This window comes from Dipodomys spectabilis, unplaced genomic scaffold (genome assembly GCF_019054845.1).
Source record: "Dipodomys spectabilis isolate Male_0828 unplaced genomic scaffold, ASM1905484v1 ptg000110l, whole genome shotgun sequence".
In the NCBI taxonomy this organism is placed as follows: domain Eukaryota; kingdom Metazoa; phylum Chordata; class Mammalia; order Rodentia; family Heteromyidae; genus Dipodomys; species Dipodomys spectabilis.
Genome location: NW_024870787.1, coordinates 4478377 through 4500746, shown reverse-complemented (window position 1 = coordinate 4500746; position 22370 = coordinate 4478377). Strand labels below are relative to the sequence as shown.

Here is a 22370-nt window from a genome sequence, read left to right as displayed (position 1 = left end):
CTTTCAAATCAGAATCTAATGGCCTTTTTTTTGGTTTGGTCTGGTTTCAAACCACAAACCTCAGACTTCATCTTTCTGATTAGCTAGGATTAATAACATGAGCTACCAGTGTGGCTTCTACTTTTTCTTCTATACTTATCTATTTCACATACTTAGATAGTAATCTAAAATTGAGTATAGAAGCAAGATGTACAGTGATGTAATTGTCCTGTCAAAACATCAAGTTAGTAATTTAAATTTCTTCTTCAGACCATACACAAAAAATACCATGATTTAGTATAAGAGAACTCATTATTGGACATATGAGCTTGAAGAGCTTTCTAATAGATTCGTATTTATTGTTATCCAACATTAGAAAAAATGTATAATGCAGTAATAAAATAGAAGTCCTTTGCATGACTATTAAAGACACTTGTTTTCATCTATAAAAGTAGGCCTGTCTATTGTCTTTAAGTGGTTTCTATGATTGAAGGTGTTTAATAAGAAATCAAAATGTATTAGTAGTCCTTTGCTATCAATTAAATCTCACTTTTTCTTCTTGGAGAATATAATTATCAAAGCAATAGTTGAGAATCTGCAAGGAATATTTCAGAATCATGCTTCCAGTGCAATTGGATCACCAGTAAGTAATCCTCGATACCATTTTCCACAAAGATTTGTCACAGATATAATTGACTTGCCTTCTCTTGCTGAATGGACCTATTCCTTCATTCTACAGGAAAAGTGTGATTCAACTGATTTCATTCAGATCTCTTCCTACAATTATCAAGGATTTAGATTCTTGTCTACAATTTGGTCAAAGCTACGTCTCTTTATGTAGACTGCTATAAATGTATTTACTAATTTCAAATAAATACATAAATTCTATTTCCATCTTTTTTCAAAACATAAAATTCTGTGTGCTCTATAAATTGATCAGAGGCATGCATTTTTCTCATTCCTAGAATAAACTGCACATGAACACACCACTGGTCCATATTTTCAGTCTGAATCTTTGAATACGGAGGGACATCTTTCCTTTGCTCTCCATCAGTTCCCTAATCTACAGTTAGAATAATTTCGAATAGTAAAAATGGAAAAAGAGAAAATAAATCATAGTGAAAAAACAGATGCAGAAAATTCACCGGATTTTGCTGAACAGTTCAACTAACATGAACTATTAGGGAAATACATGTACACATCATTCCCAATGGCACTCAAAGTCTCTGGTTAGGCAATTGTCATGAAGATGAGGAACACGATGAAAAAGTGAGGAATGGTATCAATTGCAAGAAAAAAATGGAGAAGGATCCAAGCAAATTTCTTCTTTGGGCTGCTGAAAATAATCTGTTTACTACTACAGTAGTGCAGGGACTACTTTCCAAAAAGGCCACTCATGTGAATACTAGGTATGAAGATGAGTATAACCATCTTCATCAGGAAACCTATAGGGTATACTTAGACATTTGCCATGAGTTGGTGGCTCAATCGGCAGATATTCTTGCAATAACTGTAGATGGCTGGACACCCCTGCACAGTGCTTTTACGTGGAATAATACCAGAGTGGCTGTTTTATTACTTCATCATGATCCAAATACCAATTCCCAAACTAAAGGCCTCTTGACTCCCTTGCATATTGCTGCTGGGAACAGAGATAGCAAAAACACGTTGGATCTTCATCTGTTGAACCATTATGTCAAATCAGGTCTGAAGAATAAGTTGGAAGAAACTGCATTTGATATTGCCAAAAGGATAAGTATATATCACTATCTCTTTGAAGTTTTGGAAGGCTGTACAAATTGCTCTTCTAAGTCACCATGGTTTGGTTAAGTTTTTTAAATTTCATAAATTCCATTCCATTGTTTGTGACCATGCAAAATATTTTCACAATCCAAATAACAACAGTACCTTACTGTAACAATTCATGGATTCCATGGAATTCTTCCAAGTGAATTGCCTGACTTTGATGTCAAAATGTATTCAAAAGAGATTTGTATACATCTATAATGGTTTCTGGAGAGTTTGTGCTTTTTTTAATCAGAAAGAATTTTAACTTATCTGTTGAAATGAGTAGTATAGAAACTGAACATATTTCTGGTATTTGTCTGAAAAATTATATTTTAAAGTATTCTATATTCTATGTTTGTATAATATCCATAATCTATTTTATTCTGTCCTAGATATAATACTTTGAATTCTACATTGTTTTATAATATATAGGCTCATTAATAAATGTGTCCTTTCAGATTGCATTCCATATAGAAACAGTGTAAGATTCCTTTTTTTCTAGGTCCTTATAGTATATTTCTTTGGGATAAAATGACAATGTTGTCTAATTTCAAAAGTTTTTTTAAAGATTATGCTATGTAAAGACTTCACTAATTTGAAGATTTAATACAGTGATGTGAAAATAACTTTTAATTATATGAATTACATGTATTATTACACTTGTAATTTTGTAATCAACTTTTTAATAACTGTTTTTCATTTCTTGCATCTGAAGAATGAAAAATATGGAATATTTCACAAATTTTCATATCATCCTGTGCAATTGCCATGTTAATCTCTGTATTGTTGCAATTGGGGTATACGTGCTGCTGAAGCATATAGTGTCCCCTACATTGAAGTATGCAATTTAATGATGCAATCTTTATACAGGCTTATATCCTTGGGTGCCTATTTGTAACAAGGAAACCTTAATGTTCCTAACAATGGTACTGATCTTATTTCCCTAAAATTCTGTGCATAATGGAAAAAATTATATTGTTCAGACGATTGCTCACATTTTCAATTATTTTGTCAATGATTATTTTAAGTCTTTTTCATTTTGAAGCATTTATAGCTAGGTCCAAAGGGAATGGCTTTTTGAAGTACTTATTTATCCAACTGAGTTAGCTTTGTAGAACTAATGGATTCAAAGTAGGCCTTGCTTAAGAGCTACTTCTAAACTTCTGCAGTTGAAATTTTCCCAAATGAGGTCTTACTGGCACCAATGTCTACCTTAACCTTTACCCTTCTTCCATGTAGGAACAGAACAACCAGAATATCTTATTCTAACAGCATGGATTGTCTTACTGGAACAAAACTAATCTTAGTTACAAGGGATCATATACAGATGAGCATTTCAGACAAAAGTGTTCAGTCTAGAAGGTATTTTATCAAAATATAATTGTTTATTATACCTATCATTTCAAAAGGAGCTAAAGCCAAGAAGGTGAAAAAATTGTTCATATGCATGATTACCTAATTTCCTAGCCTATCTACCTTCCAACCAGGCAGGAACTTAAACCAAATATTTCAGAAGTCAATATGTTTCTCTTTGTTATTAGGCCTTAAATTGGTAAAGTCTCATCTTGCCTCCAGGTTGTAAATCTACAAATGGTAAAGCTTTAGGTCTAACTCTACCAAACACTGAGGTAGAGATAATGGAATAATACTTTAGAACAGAGCTGCCTTTGATGCCCAATCCACAACAGAGCAATGCAAAACATGTGCCATTTTATTATATTATATATAGTTACATATTTTATATTTATGTGCTGATTTCATGTTTCACGCAATGAAACTTACTATAATTAATTGATAATTTGACAAATAAATTGGTATTTATTCCAATAAGTAGAATTGGAATATAAATAATTAAGTTTAGAATATATATTAGAATATAAAAAGTATCAATGCAAATGTCTTCGGTATAAACTTGTGATACCTTCTAAGTGTTCGTGGTCTTCTAAATTCACATGGTAAAGAAACAATGTTGTTTTCCTCTAATCTATAGGAGGTTTTACTCTGCTGCTCTGTTTATTGTTTTAACTCGCTCACCCCAAACGGTTTTACTCCATATTTCTGAAGCATTCCTAAAGATTATATCCAAATTTAGATGATATGATGTCTAAAAAATATTCTTCTTCTTCAGGACCCATGGGTCCTAGGATCCAATGTCCCAGTTACATGTTATCATCAGATAACAGGGGCAAGACTTCTCAGCTAGGCCTATGCAACATGCCAGCAGAAAGTAATTGAAGATCCATCTCAATTTCTCTTTTCTTATATTTCAGGGCCCCAATTCCTTGAGATTCAAGAATTAGCAGCAAGTAATTGTGAAATGCATGGTAACTTAAAATGAAGGATGAGTTCACAAAATCTGAGAGAAATTATTGTAATTCAAACTCAATTTACAAATGACGAGCCCATATGAGTGAACAAGATCACAAAGTGTCAGAAGATTATTTTTAATACTCCTCCCCTAATGATGAATCTAAGATTTCAGTCCAGCATAAATGGGCCCAAAAATAGTTCCTGGAAGGATAGATCCATAAATGGTCTACTAAGGCCAGGAAAACTTGACTTAGAGGTCAAATGTAATGCAGAAAAACATTAATTGAGAAGATCCTTAGTGCTTTAAAGCACTAGTACTTTAGTACAACTTGATTCTGTGGTATAAAAATGTTGTCATTCTCAAACCAATCATAACCTACATTTAATCTCTTGAAAGTGTATTCCTTTTCAAATAAACTTTTTAAAATCACATTTGCCAAAATAACATTTGATAAGTAGATAATACTTAGTGACATTACAAGTTTTTCAAGTGTAGGGAGCAAGTTACAATAGAGTTGATTTATTTACCCAGCATTAATGCCAAACAGGTTCAATCATTCATTAAAGTGTAGAAATAGTAGCCCCCACCATTTGTGTTGTTCAGTAGGTGCATTCCAGAAATGTGTTAAATAGATCAGCCTGCCATGTTTCAAACCCCAAACCTCAGCTTATAAAGTAAATTTCATCACTTAATAAGAAACATTTTAAAAAGTCATGAATAGTTGCCTTATCATACATTGTTTTATGTTTTCCCTGTCTAACATAGAAAGAAATATGACTTTAATCTTGAATATGAGTGCTCATCAGAGATGTGACAAACAAAATCTGTCTTCTATTTCTATCATATTCCTCTATAGTAGTAAATCTTAGTTTTTTTCTTTTTCCAAAACTTATAGGTAGTAGAAAGTATTATCCCATGTAAAATAAAATAGTAATATATCATTGTACAAAGTCAATTATAAAAATTGGTAATTAGGAATATATTCTAAGCCATTTTTAAACTTTTTTGTTGAATAAAGATTAATCTTCCAAATGGATGAGAATACAATCATGTCTAGGTGCTTCAAGTCTGCAGTCTTGCAAATTGTTATTGCAAATGAATGAATTATGGAAATGTAAGCTGACATCAGTTCAAGTATATGCAGGATTGAAACTCCATGGAATGTATATAAATCTTTCAAAGTATTAACAGACAGATTAACAGAATGACTATCAGTAAGTTGAAACCAGAGAGGAATAATAGTAAAGACATAGAAAGAATAAAATATGGTACAAGGGGCAAGTACAATATACACATGTGATAAAGGAAGTGGTAAATCGGAAGTAAATCTTGGAGAAGTGGTTGGTTGAGAATGACATGAGTCACTGTGATCCAGGAGCATTGGATAATTAGAGTGATATATTTAATTGTACCACAACCTTTTGAAATTCAGTTAAAAAACACAACAACAAATAAAAACACAAAAATCACAACCAAATAGGCATCTCTAGAGAGTATGAATATGACCTGTCTAAAATTTTAAGCAGTTAATGGAAGGTAGTCTTGGGAAAAACAAACAAAGCTGTTCAAAGAGAGCAGTTTGGGGTAGTGGAGGATTCTGAACAGATTTAAATAGATGGTCTAAGGTTATAACTCACCGACATCTGCTGCAAATATTATCTGTCTTCTGCGAGTTCTCTTTGTTGGAACTGGATACTTCAGTCCTGAGCCACAATTGATAGCTTGCGAAGATAGAATGGAAGAAAAAAGATCAAGAACTCATTACTCCATTGGAGAGAAAACAATCCTCAATCTTTGCTTTCATCTCTCTTCGCTACTTTTTCTTCATACTTTTAAGTAAATTCACTTTGAATTATATTTTCCTTCTTTGTTCTGGCAACATAATTGGTCAAAGTAATTCACTACATATTATTTCATACTATTATTGGCCAAGTGAATCCATTAAACTTTCCTCTTGCATTTGGTGGCCATGAAACAACATCTATTTTAATTAGGACAAATCTAATGTATATTGTCTCCAGAAAACCAGTCCAAGAAGCTGTGATCACAAATATATGGCTATACTTTTTCCTTTTTTCTTTTATGTTGAAAGTCTACTTGTGTCTAAAGTGAGGAGAAAAATAAGTACTCCATTACTTTTTGGTTCATCCAATTCTATCCTCAAAGATAGATTTTGATAAAAAGTTGCTAAGAGGAAACCAAAAAATACACCGCTATTATCTTCTCTCTTAAGACTCTCCTTAGATGCCATATCAGGAACTGTGAAGTTATTCTTTGCAGAATTATTTCAATAGATTATTTTTTTCTTGGTGTTGCATTTGCTCAGCCAGATGTATGGAGAAGAATAGATTAAAATCAGCCATTCCTTGGAAGACAGTGTCTGTTTCAAAAGGACCATGCTTCTGTGTCTTACTTCTATGTCTTCCTCTTAGCTCTTGCCTTATTTCCAATTAATCACAGCTTCTTGGCTTCAAGTCTGGTGAAGCTGAAGGACTATACAGCCCAGCCACTGCAACATCTTCATAGTTTCTCTTTTAAAACTCTTTTAAGTTGCATAATTTAGATGTGGAATTTATTTTCATGTTTCATTCAATAAGTTCTGCATTGTAGTGAGGTAAATCAGCTCTGAAAAATCACTTTAGGGAGCAAAAACATAAACACAATCTATATAAAAAGTTTTGGCCTCCCTCCACTGCTGAAGCCAATACGCTTAGCTAGGGCTTCTAAGAACACTATTTTCTAACTTTTTCCATTTGCTCAATTCTTTTCTGAACCCATAACTTTTTGGGTTATGTAATAACAGAAGTCTTCACTCTCTCATGTTAATAAGGATATTTTGTTTTGTGAGCCACTTAGAAATGTGAAATCATTGGTTTGAAGTATCGAATCAGATTTCTATGTTTCACTGCTTCACGTGCAAAGACATTGTGGAAAGTATTACAAACAGAAAAGTGTGAAACCAATACCTTCTTTCATTGTGGAGGGCACTTTCTCCCGAAATATTTTGACCCAAATTATCTTTTTTAGATAATTACTGTTTGATAGTTTGATAATTAAAGGTTACTTCACCAATTTTGATGTCTTTTTTTTTAAAGAACTTTGAATTTAAATTCCACTACAACCTTGTTTCACACAGTGAGAGTATATTTCCTGGGTAAGGACAATTGTCAAGGAACCTACAGGATTTACAGCAAGTTTTCTGAGGTTTGTTTGTTTAGTGTTAAAAAGAGCCATCTTCATCCACATTACTTCCTCTCTACTAAGTCTCCATAGAATTCTTTGCATGATAGCCTACTTTCCTAGGCCATTTAAATTTTCTTAATGAGTTAAGTTTTTAAAAAGTTTGAACAATTAAAATTTACCTGTCATAACTTTAAAACTCTTTGAAATTCCTATATCAGAATCGCGAATTCGCCAATACTAATTCCACTTTTACCATCAAAAATTTAACATGTTTTCATGAAATAGTGTCCATGCAACTATTATTTTCCATTGGCTTTGTTATGTTATATATGACCATATAAGCTGATGCTGAGCAAAATGAACTCGAAGATACAGAAATATATTTTTTTATTTGTGGTGGTTCTTTTAGATGTACTATGTGATTTCTATTTTCTTTGGGTTTTCCCCCTATGGTTTATATCTGCTGTATTTGATTTTTGTACCCTGTGTATTGTGTATACTTTTACCTTAATTAGGGAAGGGAAGAGGAACAACAAAATGGTGAGACAAAGGACAAAGGGCAAAAACAATGCAATAGCAATACTCACAATACAATATATTGGAAATGTATATTACAACTTCTGAGGGGTGAAGGGATGAAGGAAAACTATAAGAACAAGGAGGGAGAGGTAACAAGTTTGGAAAGTTATATATTCACTACCTTACAATTACTGTAACCACACTGTACATCAATTTGATAATAAAATTTTAAAAATAAGCTGCATAAAATATAATTTAACTGTATTGGTATAGTAAATATTATTCTTTATGTAGTAACTTTTTAAAAATTACACTATTTGGCATGTAATTTGAATTAATTATCCCTTCTTTATCAGAGGCTCAGCAACTTGAATGTTATCCAACTAGATAATATTTTCACAATACACTTGCCAATATTTTGAAAAAAGAATAAATTTAGTACTTTTTCTCATACTAAAATCGAAAACAGTTTAATTCTATGGGAACCCATAAATTTTAAAAGTAAATAAGTTGTTAAGAGGACAGAATATATGTTATTCAAAATTCCTATGACTAATAACTACTGATTTTTAAATTCTCAACATTTCATACCTGAGATATTCAAAACAGTACCTGTTTGTATGTTATGAAATTCTGCAATAAATAAAGTGTCCAATGGGGTGTTACAGATTGAGAATTCAGCAGAAAAATAGCCACATTCTGTAGAGAATATTACTATGAAACATCTTTAATAATTAATTCTTAAAGAGTAAGCAATTATTTATCAGAGTAAGCTATTATTTCTATGACCATCAATCCCAAGATTTATGTCATAAAGTTATCCTGGACCAATAGTATCCAACTTGAAAAGTGAACCTTAAAATTCCTTAATTCACATCATGAATATCTTACCTCTATTGTGAAAAAAATACTACACCTCTCCTAATGTGATGCCCTCCTTGTTCTGGAAAGAACACCACAATAAACTGAGCTGCATCATTGTTCCCCCAGTGGTATTCTTGTGTTCTCAACACATGCAAATATTATTTATATTTATACTTTTTAACTATCATAGATATGCAGGTTGCTAAGATCGGAAATTTTGGTTCAAAACCCACCTAGGCAGGAAGGTTCCTTAGATTCTTATCTCCAATAAACTTTTCAGAAAAAGCCAGACAAAAGGGACACTGAGGTTGAAGTGGTAGTGTACAAGCCTTGAGCATAAACAGGTTCAGAGACAGTGTCCAGGCCCAGAGTTCAAGCTCTAAGACAAGCCAATAAAACAAAAACAAAAATGAAAACCAAACCCAAACCTAGCATTTTTCTCAATGTGTAAGGAGGAACGTAATTACTTACTTTTTCAAATTTTAGATGGAAATCGTGAGTCATTTTGAATCTAGGAATGTTCTGTAATGGAGAGAGCATTTAAAACACAACTGAGGATATATATGAGTTGCATTTCCATAGAAAACTTGACTTCTCTAAACATAGTGACAAAATTATCCCAAACTTAAACTGTGTATTCCTTTCTTGTTGTTTGGTTTGTTTTATTGAGACAAAAGTATACTACCTTGTCCAGGGAAGGTATCGCTATGTAATTCCACTCTCTAATCTCCTGTTTTAGTCTGAGTGCTAGAATTCCAAGCTTGTATCACATTGCCCTGCCATAGTTTGTTGGTTTATTTAATCTAGAAACAGACTAGCAATTCTAAACATCTCTTATGATCTTATCCACTAGACTGACTGCACAGACTCTTTATGTACTACTTTCAGAGATGTTCTTACATTTGACAAAGGATATGAACATTTTCAGATGTACCTGCCTGGGTCTCTGATTCATTCCTCCATGGATCTGATCCCATTAATAATGATTACTTGACTCTCTTACTATCTCTGGTCCCAACCTATGTAATATTCTCAACTTTTTTGAAGATAGTGCATTTGAGAGCTTTCTAATATTAAAAGTTATCACTTAATTCTAGTCTTACTCAGTACTTATTTTCTATTGTTTTCTAACTTTTCTACATATTGTGAGAATTGTTTCATTTTGTATTTTTGTGTGCACATATAAGTGCCTATGTGTGTCTGTGTATGTTTGTATGTATGTATGCAAAAGTCTCAAGCTCTTATTCAGCAATCTTGATCATGACTGATATGCCAGCTTTTGGCTGGTTAATTATAGGTAGTGTCTCAAAGCCTGTTCTGCCCAGGCTGGATGCAAACTGAACATCCCAGACTCCTTTACATCCTTAGGTTTTATTTTTCCAGGAGTATTAACTTTTAAACTACAAATATTTTTGTGAGTATAAAGTGTAAGCTGTAGCCCAGATTTCTAACTCAAGAATTCATATAAAGATAGATGAACATACACATTACATATGCTGAGTGTACACTGCTAGAAATGTGATCATAAGCCAAGTGGTGGTGAGATCTGAGGACAGGGGTTCAAAGCCATCCCGGGTAGGAAATTACTGGAGACACTTTTTTTTTTTACAATAATTACCATAAAAGTGGAAGTGGCACTGTGGCTCAAGTGGTAGAGCACTAGCCTTGAGCTGAATAGCAGAGGGACAGCGCCCAGTGCTAGAGTTCAAGTGCCATGATCAAAAACAGCAAAAAAATATATATGAGAAAAAGAAAGAAAAATTAATGTGATCTTAGCCACCAGGTTCATTGCTAGTATGATCCCTGTTCTCTCAAGATGGACTCTTTCTTTCCAGTTAAGTCCATGATCGTATATCTGACTTGCATTGGAAACAGAATCATTCTTCCATTCTTTTTACAAAATTTTGGGATTAGCAAGCATAACTTAGAAAGGGAGTGGCCTCATGGTTCATGTTCCAGTTAGGAGTAATGCTTTCCCTATATCACTCCCATAACTCTACATGCTAACCTTGGCTTTAGTGTTTCAATGTTGTCATATTTGTAGTCTTCTATATTGTATTGAATCCTTACAGTTAAACACAGAAACTCTCTTTCTCCTATTATTGCTATTGTTTCTCTTATTCCTAACTCAGGTACACTTGGGAAATTAATGAACAGCACATACACTCACAATTAAAGATCTGAGAACCTTCTTCCCATTTAAAATTCACCATAATTTACAGAGCAATTAAGAAGTTTGAACAAAATATACTCAGGGATAACATATTTATTAGCCATTTAAATTTCACATTTTCTGTTTACTAAGTTGTCTCTGAAACATGTGTTACCAAGTGTCCAAAGGTGTCTTTTGCTATTTCAATGAAGCCAGAAAATATTCATTTTATCTGGAGCAGTACCATAGATTGTTTCTGGAAATAAGTGGAAGTAACTGTTACTGGATGTGGAAACTGATCCCAGGAGAGGAATTGAACATAGAGGAATGACAAAGTTCAAGTTAACTTTTGCTTTCCTTTTTACTGTACATGAAAAGAATCCAAGGCTTGAAGGAAACTCTGTCCCTGACTTTTTTGAGTGTGTCCTTTACTCATATAGAACTTGTTAGTAAACTTCTGGTTGAGAGTATTAAAAAAAGAAACAGTATGCCCTTTGAAGGCCAGCATAGAAATAACTTTATTTTAAAAGTGTTATACTGGAGTTCCAGAAAGATGGCGGAGGAGAAGCTGGAGGCTAAACAAGCTCTCACATTGAAAGCAGTTTTAGAGTTCCAGTGAACAGTGCTAAGCCAGAGAATCACACCAAGTGTGCCTTCACAGGACAGAGAGTTAGGCCAGAGAGAGAAAATACAGGTAAGGAGACAGCCCAGAGCACTTGCCAGCAGCTGCCGCCATGGCGGCAGGGCAAGACCGCAGGCGCCATACCTGAATCACAGAGTCTGTGACGAAGGAGCCAGACAAGGCGGGAGAGCAGATTCCACTCAACACCAGCAAGAACCGACAAGGAGCAGACATCTTCATCCCGCAGTTCACAGACCAGAGACAACCCAGGAACCAAGACTTGGTGTGAGTAGAAGCCTGACATCCTCACTCCTTCTCAAGGAGCAGAGGAGGGAAGGCCACCCCTCCCCCCAAGTAGCGAAGACCTCCATCTTGGATACCAACAAAGCCCTGCTGCTAGCTCCAACTCAGGCCCTGGAATAAATCCTGAGTCATCTAGCAAGTCACAAGAGCCTTACCTGACCTGCCAGACTCAGTCAGCTCCACCCAGGGAAAAGTCACCCAGCTGGGGCGCCAGCTCCAGTAGTGGCTTTCTTCACCGGGTAATCAGAGCCAGAGGCTGCCCCTCCCTTTAGCAGCCTCAACAATCAACTGAAATTCAGTAAACAGAAACTCTGGGAGTGGCTCCGGGCTGGGCTCTGTGAATTTCTCCCAAACCAGCCCCCGAGAAAAGCTACGGTTTGCTGAAAGGCCTCAACTCTACGCAGATCCTAGCCTCATCACAGCATCTCCAAACTCAAGGAAAAAACCATCTCTTCCCATTGAACTAACCGGGGAGGAGGATCGCAGAGCATTTTTCTGCCTGTTCAAAGAAGCTGAGTTAAATAACCAACCAAGCCACAGGAAAACAAGCAGACCAGAGACTCCAATAAGAGGCTGGTTATGCACACAAGGGAGACACAAGATTTTTGCCAACCCTTCCAAAAAAAAATCAAAGAAATTTTTTTGTTGTTGTTCCTTTTATAAAAAAAAATTTTTTTTCTAAAATTTTTTTTAAATCTTTAATTAATACCTTTCTTGAAAAAAAATTGTGTTCTAGTAATTTTTTTCCTCTTAGAATTTTAATTTAGAGGTATAAGTGTGTGTGCATTTTTCTCCCTTTTTTTTTTGTTTTGTTTTGTTTTGTTTTTTGGATAGCTCTACTGAACTTCTGATCTTTTTTCTTTCTTTCTTATCCTTTTCACCATTTCTTCTCTTTCGTTATTTATGTGACTTAATTACTGTTCTGCACATCCTCAGATAAACCCATAGTGGATTATTAGACCTTATCCTCTATTGTGTACATAATTAATCCACAAATTTATTACTCAATTCAAAACCTCTTAGACTTAAATTCCTTAATAGCAGTACAACCTCTTTATACCTATATAATATTTTAAGTATTTTTATTTTTAAGTTTTTCACATATCCTTTATATCCCTGCCCTTCTCTCATCTCTTCCTAAACCTAATAATTTCTGGTTTACCAAAATCTTCTTTGCTGTTCGTAGCCCATTAATATACAGTTGTTTGATGTTGAATAGATGAATCTGTTGAACTAGATTGTATCTGCAGACTACTGACTATGCAAATACAGACTTTGGTTGATGCTGCCTTAAGATAGTTTTCTAGCACAAAACTGTTGTTAATTTCATCCTAAATGGGCAGAGTAAGCCGGAAAAACACAAGAAAAATGGCATGTCCAGGTATCTCAAGCCCCACTCATGATAACCAGGGGACAGAACAGAAAATGAATAATCAATAGGAGAGTTCCCAAATAGCACTACAAACACTGCTGGCAAACATGATAAATGAAAAGATTGAAAACATACAAAGGACTGTATGAGCGTGATAGGGAGAGAGAGGAGGCAATCCAAAAGTTTATACAGGAATATCATAAGCGTGAAGAAGATTCTCAAAAACTGTTACAGGATTTGCGTGAGCAGCTTGAGAATACTCAAAGAGAAAGGCAGGAATGGCGTGAGCAGGCAGAGAACACTCAAAGAGAACTACAGAAATCGCACGAAAGGGAGGAAGCTAATCAAAGAGTAGTACAAGAATTGAGAGAGCAGGATGAGGATACACAGAGACCACTAAAGGCATTCATGGAATCCATTAAAAAAGAGCTGAAGGGAATGCTGAATGGAACCCAACAGAAGGAATGGGAGTCCAAGGATACCATAACTAATCAAGAAGTGATTTGAGAATAAACACTGAACACCAAATTAAGGAAGTAAAGAAGTTCATTCAAGACTTCAACAAAGAATTTGAAGCCATCAAAGCTGACCAACTGGAAGGAAAAGAAATAAAAAAACAAAGTAGAAAATCTCGACAGCAGATTAGACCATGCAGAAGATCGAATCTCGGGGAATGAAGACAGCCTAGACATTATAGAGAAAGAACATACACCCATCCAAGACAAATCCAAGAAATATGATAGATCTATCCAACACTTGGAAGACACCATCCGAAGGACTAATCTAAGGATAATGGGTGTAGAGGAGCACCTAGAAACAGAAGTTAATGATCTAGGAAATTTGGTTAACAGGATCCTAGCAGAGAACTTCCCAAACATGCAAAAATATAGGCCTATTCAAATACAAGAAGCTTTTAGAACTCCAAATAGACCAGACCAGTACAGGACATCGCACTGTCACATTATAATCCACACAGGATCAACTCAGACCAAAGAAAACATCCTTAAAGCTGTCCAGGAGAAAAGATCAATCACCTATAAAGGGAAAAAAATTTGAATCACCTCAGATTTCTCAGCAGAGACAATCAAAGCAAGAAGAGCCTGGAATGATGTATGCCATGCCCTAAAATCAAACAACTCTCAACCAAGAATACTGTACCCAGCTAAACTCTCCTTCATAACTGAAGGACAAATAAAAACCTTCCATAGCAAAGAAAAATCGAAACAATATAACTCCACCAAACCAGCCCTACAAAAGATTCTTAAAGACATCCTACACATAGAAAACCAACAAGATCACAATAAAGGCCAAGAAACTGCACCCAAACTGAGAATCCAAGTACCATAGGAAGAACCCAGTTTTCGCAGGCCCCACGAAGGTGGATAACATGGCAGGAACTCCCAAATACCTCTCAGTCCTATCTCTTAACATTAACGGACTTAACTGTCCAGTTAAGCGACATAGACTGTCTAGTTGGATTAAAAAACAAGATCCTTCTCTCTGCTGCCTTCAGGAGTTACATCTTGCCCGTAAAAACAAACACATTTTCAATGTTAAAGGCTGGAAAAATATCTACCAAGCAAACGGCCCCCCAAAACAGGCGGGAGTTGCAATGCTAATATCATAAAATAGACTTCAAATTAAAATTTGTGAGAAGAGATAAAGAAGGTCGCTACATACTAATAAAGGGATCTCTCCTCCAGGAGGATATTACAATTCTAAATATCTATTGACCAAACAACAGAGCACCCAAATTTATCCAAGAAACACTACTTTCCCTCAAATCCCACATAGATACAAAGACATTAATTGTTGGGGATTTTAATACACCACTCTCCCCACTAGAAAGATCAACTCGGCAAAAACTCAACAGAGAAACCGCAGATCTAAACAACTGCATAGATCAACTAGTTTTCACAGACATCTACAGAATATTTCACCCAAAGAATCAGAATACAGGTTTTTCTCAGCAGCACATGAAACATTTTCTAAAATACACCACATTTTAGGCCACAAAGCAAACTTGTCTAAATTCAGAAACATTGAAGTTATACCTTGCATTCTCTCTGATTACAAGGGAATAAATTAGAATTCAACACCATAAGTCACCGAAGAAAGTCCCTTAACACATGGTGGCTGAACAACACACTGCTGAAACACAAGTGGGTCAAGAAAGAGATTAGAAAGGAAATTCAAATTTTCATGCTATTCAACAAAAATGAGCACACAAATTACCAGCTCCTCTGAGACACAGGAAAGGCAGTACTCAGAGGCAAGTTTATAGCTCAGAGTTCCTACGTCAACAAATTGGAGAGATCTGAAACCAACAATTTAAGGAGACATCTGAACCTCCTTGAAAAAGAGCAGCAAGATAAACCCCAATCCAGTAGACGGAAAGAAATAATTAAAATTAAATCAGAATTAAATGAATTAGAATCCAAAAACTATAGAAAGAATCAACAAAACAAAGAGTTGTTTCTTCGAAAAAATTAACCAAATTGACAGACCCTTAGCAAATCTTATCAGAAAAAGAAGAGAACACACACAAATAAATAAACTCAAAGAGGAGAATGGAAACATCACCACGGAAACAATCAAGATTCAGAACATTTTAAGGGAATTCTTCTCAAAACTTTATGCTAATAAGTTTGAGAACATGGCAGACACGGACCTTTTCCTAGCAAATATTGACATGCCAAACTAAATCAAGAGGAATTAAATCATCTTTAACATGCGTATATCAAGCATTGAATTAGAAACAGCAATAAGAGTCCTCCCAGCTAAGAAAATTCCAGGACCAGATGGTTTTACAGCGGAATTCTAAAAGGCCTTCATAGGAGAGCTCACACCAATACTCCTTCAACTCTTCAATGAAATTGAAATTGAAAGTGCACTACCGAACACATTCTATGAAGCCATCATAACCCTCATCCCAAAACCAGGCAGGGACTCATCAAAGAAAGAGAACTATAGACCCATTTCTTTGATGAACATTGATGCAAAACTTCTCAACAAAATTTTGGCCAATCGACTTCAACAATTCATCCAAAAAATCCCACACCATGATCAAACAGGATTCATTTCAGGGATGCAAACCTGGTTCAATATACGCAAATCAATTACTATTATTCATCACATCAACAGGAGAAAAGATAAGAACCACATGGTTATCTCAATAGATGCAGAAAAAGCATTCGACAATATCCAACACCCTTTTATGATGAAGGTTTTGGAAAAATTAGGAATCCATGGAACATTCCTCAATGCAATAAAGGCTGTATATGACAAACTTACAGCCAGCATTATACTTAATGGTGAAAAATTAAGGCCATTTCCTCTTAACTCAGGAACAAGACAAGGATGTCCATTCTCTCCACTTCTCTTCAACCTAGTATTAGAATGCCTACTACAGCAGTAAGACAAGATGCAGATATAAAGAGGATCCATATAGGGAAAGAAGAAATAAAACTCCCTCTTTGCAGATGACATGATCTTGTATTTACAGAATCCCATAGAATCCACTCCCAAATTACTCAAGCTGATTCAAAACTTTGGCAAAGTAGCAGGGTAGAAAATTAACCCTCAAAAATCAAAGTCTTTTCTGTATGCCAACTATGAGAAAAATGGGGCTGAAATTGGGATAACAACTCCATTTTTAATAGCCCCACCAAAAATCAAATAACTAGGAATTAACTTAACCAAAGAAGTGAAGGATCTCTATGATGAAAACTTTAAAAACTTGAAAAATGAAATCAAAACAGAACTTAGAAAATGGCAAAACCTCCCATGCTCCTGGATTGGAAAGATTAACATCGTGAAAATGGCAATACTTCCAAAGGCTATCTACAAATTCAATGCAATACCTATCAAAATTCCATCCTCATTCTTCAAGGAAATAGAAGAGGCAATCCAAAAATTCATATGGAACAATAAAAGACCCCGAATAGCAAAAACGCTCCTCAACGGAAAGAACGCTGCTGGAGGAATAACAATACCAAATTTCAAACTCTACTATAAAGCCATAGTAATCAAAAGAGCTTGGTACTAGCATAAGAACAGACCTCAGGACCAATGGAATAGAATTGACAACCCAGAAACGAACCTACAGATCTATAGCCATCTAATCTTTGATAAGGGAGCTAAAACAATAGAATGGAAGAAAGACAGCCTCTTCAGTAAATGGTGCTGGCAAAATTGGTTAACTCCTTGTAGAAAACTAAAGCTAGACCCTTATATATCACCCTGCACCAGAATCAACTCCAAATGGATCAAAGACCTCGGAGTCAAAGCAGACACTCTGAAAACATACGATGGAATAGGACAAACCCAAGGTCTCCTTGGCACAGGCCAAAATTTTCTTAATAGAGACCCAGAAACACAAAAATCAAAGAAAGGTTGGACAAATGGAATTGCATGAAGTTGCAGAGCTTCTGCATGGCAAAGGACATAGCTAGCCAGATCAATAGACAGCCCACTGATTGGGAGAAGATCTTCACTAACCATACAACGGACAAGGGTCTCATAGCTAAAATATACTTGGAACTCAAAAAATTAAATCTCCCAACAACAAATACTCAAGAAACAACTGCCCAATAAATAAGTGGGCTGAAGACATGAAGAGAAACTTCTCTGAAGAAGAAAGAAGAATGGCCAATAGACACATGAAGAAATGCTCAACCTCCCTAGCCATAAAAGAAATGTAAATCAAAACAACATTGAGATACCACCTCACCCCAGTTAGAATGGCAAAAATCAAGAACTCTAATAACAACAGATGCTGGAGGGGATGTGGACAGAAGGGAAACTTACTTCATTGTTGGTGGGAGTGTAAACTTGTTCAACAACTTCGGAAAGTATTATGGAGGTTCCTGAAAAGACTCCACATAGAGCTCCCCTATGACCCAGCAATCCCACTTTTGGGCATTTACCCAAATGTTTACAAACAAGACCACACTAAAGCTACCAGCACAACTATGTTTATTGCAGCATTATTTACCTTAGCTAAGATATGGAACCAACCAAGATGCCCCTCAGTAGATGAATGGATCAAGAAAATGTGGTATATATACACAATGGAATTCTATGCCTCCATCAGAGAGAATGACATTGCCCCATTTTTTAGGAAATGGAAAGACTTTGAAAAAATTATATAAAGTGAAGTAAGCCAAGCCCAAAGAAACATAGGTCCCATGATTTCCCTTATTTGCAATATCTAATATATATATTCATCAAGCAGAAAAGGTCAGATAAGGTGATGTTAGGAAAATGAACCCTAAGTTATGTATTTTAAATGTTTCTTTTTCTTTCATGCATTTATTTCTAACGCAGTTATAAGATTATTACTTTGTTGCTTTGTATGTCCCTCCCCCACAGTATAACCCCTGTTTCACTGTATTTGATGTCGGTATATTTTGTGGAAGGGAAGGGGAAAAACAAGTCGTTTAAATAAGGATAGAGGTGGACCTGTTGCAACAATGAGCAGTACAAGTTGTCATGTCAAAAACGAACATTACAACTTGGCGGGGGGATATTTGGGTGGGGGGGAAGGAAGGATGAGAAGGGATAGGAAGGGTAAAAAAAGGATGAGGCTACAATGCTTGATAAGGAATGTACTCATTATCTTGCCCATGTAATTGTAACCACTCTGTACAGTATTTTCACAATAAAAAATAAATAAAAATTAAGAAAACTATTTATTAAATCAATCAATTTCCTGAAATTATTGCATTCCTGTAATAGTTTTATTTTAATGCTTCATAAATGTTAAATAAAATCAGTCTCCTGAAATGATGGGTCTAATATGATAGGAGCATCATTCACGATCAACTAATTCAACTGTGATATTGATAACATTACCTTGTTATTCCTATGGTTGGGAACGAGTCTCTTAGTAGATCCTTCCATTGATTTGTGTCAGGACCGGGATTCCAAATCAGGGCCTACATTGCCACTTGGGCCTATGGCTTCCCCAATAGTCTGCCAACTTTCAGCAATGCAAGGTAAAGTACCCTTTGCAACAGTGTCATTCAGACCCAAGTGGGTCACCGTGCAAAGGAACAAAACATAAAAAGGCCATCTCACCGCATTTTTCTGTATATTTTTGCCACACAAGGCCTGGGGGTCTAGGATCCCAGGATATGCTGCGCGTCCAGTGGCTGCACCCCAGCATAGTATGGTCGAAGCTGAGGCGGAGTTGCCACAACCTGAGTTCAAGCTCCTTGCTGAGCAAAAAAAAAATTAAAAGAAATTAGCTCCTTGGCTTGCAATTCACCCCATTTATCTGCCAGGCTTTGGATTTGAACTCTGGGTCTGGGTAAATCTGCAGCACTGTGGAAGAAGGGGAAGCTGACTGTACTTGAAGATAAGAAAATCAGGCCTGTACTCTAAGCCAAAATTCAAGCTCCAGCCCTGGAAAACATACTATTTATATACATTGTAAAGACAGGATTTGTACTTACCTATGGATGCTCCGTCCAGACACGTTTGGTGTGGTTGTTCCTTGTACTTTTAGTTTTATTCATTTATTTACCATTGATTTTACAGTGATGACACCCATTGCCTTTATTACATTGATGACATCCTATTACATGGCATCTAAATTTGTAGATGTGTTCTTCATTATTCCTGAGACCCAGGACTCTCGGAGAAAAGGAAAAAAGTTTTCATACTTGGCTTCTTACTCCATGATCCAATTGCTGATAGTGCTAGGATCTGAACTCACGGCCTAGCAGGACCAATTGGCAAATAGTTCACGGTGAACACACCGGCCTGTGAGCAACAAAGGAGTTAGGCCATTCCCAGGATTTGACATTGATTCCCAGGGTGGCCACGATAGTCATAAATTAATAATTTAAACATAGGATCTATATTTACATATAGGTGTGGACAGCAACTTGCATTTGGTGTACTTCTCCTTATTGTCTGTCTTATGGAAGTATTGTGTATTTTACTGAATATGGTGACAGATATAACAGTGCTTACATGAATGATAACTTATTGTCATGGCTATAGGGTTTCCTATGCATTCTCCATCCTAGCTGAGACCCAGGACTTCACAGGACAGGAAAACAGGTGAATCCATGGGCTTCTCACATAAGGATTCATCTTTTGGCAGTGTTGGGATTTGAACTCAGAGCCTACAGGCCCAATTGGGGAAAGGGTCAAGGGTCACCAGCCTGTGAGCAACCAAGGGGATAGGCTGTTCCCACGACCTGACATCGAGTACCAGGGAGGGCCAAATAGTAATAAATTCATAATTTAAACATAGGATTTGAACTGAAGTCTGAGTAGCTCTGTTGCACTTTGGGGGAAGGGGAAGCTCACCATTCTTGAAGACTAGAATGTTAGGCCAGGTCCAGGGCCTGATTTGAAGCCCCAGCACTGGACAAAATAACAAGCCCCCCCTTTTTTTTTTTTCACTGTTTTATTCTTTATTATGCTCATTAATGAGCTGAAAGAAGAAAGCCCCCCTTTTTTAAACATAGGATCTCTCTTTACCTACAGGAGTGGTATGAATCTTGCATTCAGTGTAGTTATTCTTTTTATTTTGTTCTTATTCATGGATGTATTGTGTATTTTATTGAGTATGGTGATAGACATAACTGTGTTGACATGGATTACAACCTATTCCCATGGCTATAGAGTTGTCTATATAGAATTCTCCATCCTCACTGAGACCCATGACTTTCATGGGACAGGAAAACAGGTGGATCAATTGGCTTATCACATCAAGGTGAATCTTTTGGCAATGCTGGGATTTGAACTCAAGGCCTAGCAGGCCCAATTTGTGAATTGGTCATGGTGAACACACCAGCATGTGATGCACTAAGGAGCTAGGCCGTTCCCAAAACCTGACATGAAGCCCTGGTGGGGGCCAAAATAGTCATAAAGTCATCATTTAAACAGAGGATCTATATTTCCATATGTGGGTGGGCAGCATCTTGCATTTGGTGTAGTCATTCTCTTTATTTTGTGTCTTATTCATTGATATATTGTGTATTTTCTTGAGTATAGGTTGACAGATATAACTGTTGTGACCTAGATGACAACCTACGCCCATGAGTATAGAGTTGCTTATGCATTCTCTATCCTAGCTGAGACCCAGGACATGCACAGCACAGGAAAATAGGTGCAACGACTGGCTTCTCACATCAAGGTGAATCTTTTGGCAGTGCTGGGAATTGAACTCAAAGCCTAGCAAGCCCAATTGGTGAATGGGTCATGGTGAACACACCAGCCTGTGAGCCACCATGGAACAGGGCCTTTCCCAGGAACAGAGATCGAGCCCCAGGGAGGCCACAATGGTCCTGAATAGATCATTTAAACATGGGATATATATTCATATCTGTATGTGGACTGCATTGTGCATTTAGTGTATTTATTCTATTTTGTATGCTATTCATGGATGCATTGTGTATATTCTTGAGTATATGATGACAAGTATAACTGAGCTGACATGAATAACAACCTATTCACATGGCCACAGGGTGGCCCATGCATTCTCCATCCTAGCTGAGACCCAGGGCTTGCACAGGAAAGGAAAACAGGTGCAACCATTGGCTTCTGACATCAGGGTGAATTTTGGCACTGCTGGGATCTGAACTCGGGGCCTAGCAGACCCAAGTGAAAAATGGGTCCATGTGAGCATACCAGCCTGTGAGGCACTAATGAGCAAGGCCTTTCACAGGACCTGAGATGGAGCCCTTAGGTAGAAGTGGTGGGGGGGAAGGCACACAGCAATCATCCCTTCATAAGTTGAAGGTAGTTCTTATACCCAGGACACTCAGAAAAAAAGAAAACAGGTGTCACACTAGGCTTCTTATTCCACAATCCAATTGTTGGCAGTGCTGGGACCTGAACTCAGGGTCTAGCACACCCAATTCATGAATGGGTGTGTCAGCACGGCAACTTATAGCCCAGGAAGCTGCCAGGAGGTCCCAGACCCTGAGATTTAGCCACAGGGGTGGACAAAATAGTCATACATGGATAGGCAGGTGGTAGTATGCCAATAAATATATATATTTATATAGAGTTCCAGAGACATCTATCTATCAAATACGTTCCTACCAACTCTTAGGTAGGTAGTTACCTTCAATGGAATTGAAGGAGTAGGATTCTTTTCATGTTTAATAAACTATTCATTAAGATCAATCAGCATCCTAGGATCATTGCGTCTAATTTTAGACTAGACTGATGCATGCAGAAACTTCTCATTCAATCATGAATTTGCTCACATTCCATCGGTATTTTGATGCACAGGAACGAGTCTCTTGGGAAT

General features: G+C 36.4%; 2 pseudogenes; one reads left to right on the top strand and one right to left on the bottom strand.

Annotated features, from left to right (window-relative positions):
* Window positions 1-1072: 1072 nt before the first annotated feature.
* Window positions 1073-1809, top strand: LOC122114766 (annotated as a pseudogene).
* A 677-nt stretch (window positions 1810-2486) lies between these two features.
* On the bottom strand, window positions 2487-2585 carry LOC122114787 (annotated as a pseudogene).
* Window positions 2586-22370: the final 19785 nt, after the last annotated feature.